Here is a 5,943-nt window from a genome sequence, read left to right on the forward strand (position 1 = left end):
TTTTTTTAATCAGGATCTATCTGTTCTGCAAATTTGCATCTTGTGAGCCTTTGTCACAAGATATTTTTCTGTAAACCTTGACCTGAAGTGGAATTAAACCATGCCAAAATACAAAAGAAAACAATAAACATGTACATGTTTGATAATATTTTCTTTCAGCCCGAAGAAAGCCTGATGTAAATAATTGTATTTTAGGTGTTACAGGTACTAGATGCAGTTAGTCAGAGCAGTGTGCACCAATGCTCACAGCCTTGTCACTGTCATGTTGTACTCCTTACTGCTGCAGCAGAAAAGGCTCAGATCTGTGTGCCAGTGGCATGCTATGTATTCTAATTATGTTCTTAAAACAATAAATGTTCCCAAACTCATTTTGTTAGAATCTAAAAAGTATTTCTGCAGATATAAGTGCCTCTGATCAAATAATTAGGCCTGGCATTGTTTTTTTTTTTCACAGGTATTTAGTGGATGCTGTCGTCTCCTACAGCTTTTTTCCCCAGCAGCTCATTATTCAGTAATGTGTTGCTGATATTAATGAGCCATGTGCTTACTCTAACTTGTAACTTATTGCCTGAAAGCCAAACAAAAGCATGTGATATACGGTATGTGATAGAAACTGTAGAAATTTGGCATAAGACAGAGATCTGCAGTCTATCAGCGAACCGTGGTAATGCTTATTGATGACTTAACCGGCCGACATCAAAACAGAGAAAGTGGGAAGCAGTGTGGCTGAGAGCGTAAGGGAAGAGCTTTTTAAAAGGCAGGTACAAAAACATCAATTATCTGGACCTGGTTCAGGTTTAACCTGTTGGTGCAACGTTCAGGAGGAGCATGACATCACAGTCAGACAGCGGGGAAGCAAGGGGTGAAAAGCGCATGCGAGGTTGGTGTGACCCTCACCAGGACGTGAAGAAGATAAAGCTCGCTGAGTCCAATGGACCCTGTTTCTTAACACTCCTGCTGTCTTACTTATTCTCAAGAGGAGTGCGGCAGATATCACGGTTAGACAGCGAGTCAGGTCTGTGGGGCAAGATAAACCAAACGCCTGACAGTCTTTCTGAAACCAAACGCACAACAGAAACTTGTAAAACCTCACAGTGCGACAGTGCACAGAGTAAAAAACTCATGAGGACCTGGTAATTAAAGCATGGATTGTTTATTTTTTTACTTCAAATAGTGTATATTTTGAAAAAAAAATTGAAACCACTATTTTCTCAGAAATTGGAAGATTTTATCTTTTTTTTTTCTCAGTTTCTAATGTGGCGACTTGTTCCTGGTTTTGTCACCACATTTTGACTGATCTCAGAAGATAGCTTCTTAAATTTACCTGTTTGACTATTTTTGGAGAATTAAAAAGACACAGCGGGGTTGTAAGGAGCTGAAGAGACAAACAGTGTTCTGTTGAGATTATTCCACATCATGAATGCAAGTTAAGCTGAAAATGTGACATTTCATCAATCTGAAGCGCATTCATCTAACGAAAGTGAATTTCTCTCTGGACTGGAATCTTCCACTGTATTACAGATACATTTATAGCAGGAGTGGAAGTGTTGGTGTCATGGACCATCCCTGCAGCATCCCTAGGGACTTGTATGGCGGTGCCCTTTGTACTTTACAAAAATTGTGACTCATCCTGTGAGGTCTAACCGCCGCTGGTATTTCAATCTGTAGGTGCTGATGTGGAACAGAGCTTCTGTTTATTTCCTCTATAACCCACAGCGTCCTACACTCGTAAACCCATATGTGCAGCAAAACCGCAGATAAGCTACATGCTGAGGCTATTTATACCAGCCTTGTGTCCCCCCTTTACCTGATGTATCTCAAGTGAACTGATAGAGACTTGATTTTTCAGAGCGACAGGAAGAGTTAAAGGGTGTGATGTGAGTCTTTTGGTGGTTCCTTGGTATATCTGCTTGCAACGACAGGACCATTTTATATGGTGTGTAAAATCCTTTCAACAGATCAGAGAAGCTACAGCACTCTGTACTTATTGGCACCTCGGGCAAAGATGAGTAAAATGCCATAAAACTATAGGCATTTATAGCCGAACAATTTAGAATAATCCATCTTTTTTATGTGGAGGATATTAAATCAGTGGGGAAAAACTTTGATGTGACCATCAGTTTTGGATCATTATCTTGACAAAACATCCAGTGAGAATCAATTGACAACATCTGAAAAACTAAACTTTTTTCATATTCTGTGAGACTTCTATGGTGTTTTCTTTTATCCTCTATTCTTATCTTCTTTCCCTTTTAAGTCTTTTTTCCCTTCCTCTTCTGTCTCTGTATCCATTGAATTTGAAATAAATCCACCTAGTAAAACGAAAAAAAAAATAAAAATACAATGGCAACAAAGAGATAGCGACTGCAGATCAACAGCTGCATCCACTGGCTATGGAGTTAGTCGAAAACCATTTAATTTCAAACTTAAATAGCTTTAAAACATTTAAAACGTTTTAAAGCTATTTAAAACGTTTGTTTTTAAGACGTAGAATTTTGAGTATTACATGTACTACAAATTATTTGTTTATTTGCATTTTTAATGTATTTCTAATATTGTATAACATTTGCTGAAGTGGTCAAATGAAAAATCTGCTACATTTCACCATGTTTTTATCCATTAATTGTTTAGATTAATGGTTAGAATAATCAATAGAATAATCATTACTAAAATAATCGTTAGATGCAGCCCATCTGAGATATTTTTGTGTCTTCTGAGAAACTTATTTGACCTGATCCCCTCTCTTTTTTTTAAAAACAAATGTTTAAAAAGACAGGCAAATTTCTTCAGAGAATCCCTCAGAAAGGTCCCTACTTTGTTGCATTGCTAATATTAGCATTACTACCTCCTGCTGGTCAGGGATGGCTATTTCTGGATGTTTTCTTTTATCTCACGTTGTTCATTAAACTACCAGTTAAAAAACAATTCTACATCTGTTTTAGAAGGATATTGACAGGATGTGCTTTAACATCACATTGATTGCTTGGGATGTAATACAAATTTGAAAACCACATGAGTGAAATCAGTGCATCAACAAGTCTTCCTTCGACAAACAGAGCTTCACATGTCAGCCAGGATTCAAAACCAGGAGTCTCTTTGTTTTAAGGTGGATCTGTGTCCTTACCTGAGGGCTCAAGGCCACAGGGCGTCACGGCAGATCTGTCGTCAGATTTCACTTAAAGTTTGGGATTATAATTCCAAGATCCATGTTGTTCTCAAGTTGATGGATTTGTTGGTCTGATTCTTTTTGCCTTATCTTCCTCATGTAGAGTTGTAGGGATGCAGGCAGTGAGGAAATATACCAATATTTTATGGCAGTTCTCTAAGTGTCATTTCCTGGACTCTTTTTTTTTATCTTTGATTTTCCTGAAGGTTTTAAAACCCTGAATCTTTTCTGGACCTTCTAAACAAATACAATAAAGTTAGATTACGTTTTATTTTCTGAGTTTATTTACAGACTTAGGTGGAATTCCTAGGAGACAATGTTTTAGAAAAATATACAGGAAAGTTTCTGCTTGGACAGGACGGGAATGTTCTAGCAAAATATTTTAAGACCAGTGGTCATTATGTTGTGCCTGAATGGTGTTTATAGACTAAAATGATATTCCAGAATAAACATTTAGCATGATTACTTCTGACATTTGCTTGGGCGCATTAAAAACTGAAATCTTAAGCTTAATGTTAGTATATAAATAAGCTAAACTACCAGAAATTTGATGTAACTTGTATGAAGCTGACCCAAGGTATGAGGAAACTAAGTCCAAACCATCAGGGATGTTCCATAAATGATTGAATTTTAACACAAACCATAGATCTAAAATATTTTTGTTTATAAATAAAGTGTGTGGAATCCCTGAAAATGCTTGAATTGGAATAAAATGTTTTCAAGGTTTGATTTCTGTATAAAGTAGAGGTGCAACTAGCAGTTATTTTAGTAATCGATTATTCTATCGATTGTTTTGAAGATTAATAAGAAAAAATTGTCACAATCTGCAGATATTTAATTTGACCTTTTAAGATTTTTTATACAATATTACAAATACATTAAGAAAATGCAAATAAACCGTTTAATTCCTTTTAACAAAATAAACACTTGGTTGCCTAAAGTACAGTAGCATGGTATTCCTTTAGTTTATGCTTAATTATTTGTAGTTTTTTTGTTGTTATTGTTGTTTCTTTTTACCTAAGATGCTAAATGTATATATTTTTGCACAGCCTTGCCTAATTACTGTTCTGAGTATGCTCTTTAGGCAAATTTCCTTTCTTAGAGTCTGTATGCTCTAGTTAACAATTAATCGGTTACTAAATTAGTTGACGATTATGTCAAGAATAGACTAATCATGATTAGTCGTCCTTGAAAGTGTTTGATATTCTATCTGCAGTTTTCTAATAAAGTTGTAATACTTTTTTAGGAGAAAAGACTCCTTACAGAAAGTCAAGTGATTATTAAGATTGCATCTAAGGATTGAGTTTGAGCAGGAAGATAATTTACCTGAACACAAACTGATTTGTTCAATGTAATGAACATTTATTATACTCAGTGAGTTATTGATATGTGTAAATGAAAAAAGGTGGTCTTATGTTTTTATACATTAAAATGATTGAAATTGAGATTTTTTTGTAAAGTTTGTTTTGTTCTCAGACAAAACAAATTCTCTCACTCTGTGAGAGAGAGAATTTTCAAAACATAAATTTTTGTTATATTTTAGCTTACTTTATCCCTGCTATGTAGAATACTACCACAAGACATTAACAGTAACAAATTATGACATATAAATGAATTGAAACTGGCAACTAAAAATAATACAAATAAACTAAAGAAGACAAAGTGTGGTGCTGTAAAAGCTTAAAAACTAACTTTGGAAATACTTGAAGGGTGTTTGAATTTTAATGTGGGGAAATGTACGAACCCTCTTGAGAGTAATAATGCTGTTTAAAGAAAAAAAAAACTCAATTAATTAATTAAAATACTTTTTTAATTGTTTAAAATCCACCTTAGTAAACAATAACAATTTATTAATAATTGCCTTTAAGCTCAGCTAATTAAATTGTATTAAAATAAAAACACAGTCTGTGGTTAAGAACAGGAAGTGGGCCCCAAATCAGATTCTGCTTAAGGCTCCATACAACCTCAGATCAGCCCTGCCCATAAGTCATATTTAAGGTGGCATAAAATCATCCTTCAGTCAGCCTGGTTGAGTTTTTTACATTATGTAACTCTTTGAGACGCCTTTCAGCGTCTCTTCTTCACCTGTCATCCTGACACTGACAGCAAACATGATGATGAGACGGTCTAATAATGAGGCAGCTCAGGCGATAAACCTCCTGTTACCGAGGAGAAACTCACCTTGAATCCCTTCGCTGCTCGACGGAGTAAACCACTCAACTCATTCCATGGCGGCGAACTTTATGCCCCAAAATTTCCACAAACACGCAGGGGAAAAAGTAAAAATAAAATAAAATAAAATAAAATAAAATAAAATTATGCGTCCTCCCAGCGAAGACGGCTCCGTGTCTGTGAGGTTATTCCAGATTATCTGACCGTCATGCCGGAGACAAGCGCGCGATCCGCTTCTGCTCGGCACGTTCGTATAAACACGAAAGCCTTAAGGGTTCACCTTGGCAGCAGGACTCCTCCCTTGCCTCTGCTTCAGCCAGTCTGTCCGCTCCTCTCTCATCAGTGTTTCGTGACTCTGACTTTCTGCCTGCCTGCCTGCTGGGAGGGAATACAAATCAAACCGCCAGTAGGGGGTTTTCCAAGGACGCACGAATTGACTGAGCAGCACCAGAGGCTAAGACTAGTTTATGTTCACATATCAGCTGATTGGTCTCTTGGTACGTGTCTCCCATCACTCCTGAGAAAAGCTTTTACTATTAATTAAAAATAATTTAACAACATGGTAGCGACTCATAAAAAAAAGAAAAAAAAAATATTTATATATA

General features: G+C 36.1%; 1 protein-coding gene across 2 annotated transcripts in view; it reads right to left on the reverse strand.

Moving 5' to 3' along the window:
* prr7 (proline rich 7 (synaptic)) overlaps positions 1–5,812 on the reverse strand; it is a 29,505-nt gene extending 23,693 nt beyond the window's left edge. Inside the window, exon 1 of one of the 2 annotated variants that reach the window (XM_016678252.1) lies at positions 5,619–5,812. The gene's annotated coding sequence lies outside the window, so the exon portion shown is untranslated. Of the gene's footprint in view, positions 1–5,347 lie in introns of both variants that reach the window. The other variant, XM_016678251.1, reaches the window with a different exon arrangement.
* Between the last annotated feature and the right edge of the window lie 131 nt (positions 5,813–5,943).

This window comes from Poecilia formosa, unplaced genomic scaffold, assembly GCF_000485575.1.
Source record: "Poecilia formosa unplaced genomic scaffold, Poecilia_formosa-5.1.2 Scaffold177, whole genome shotgun sequence".
NCBI classification, from domain to species: Eukaryota; Metazoa; Chordata; class Actinopteri; order Cyprinodontiformes; family Poeciliidae; genus Poecilia; species Poecilia formosa.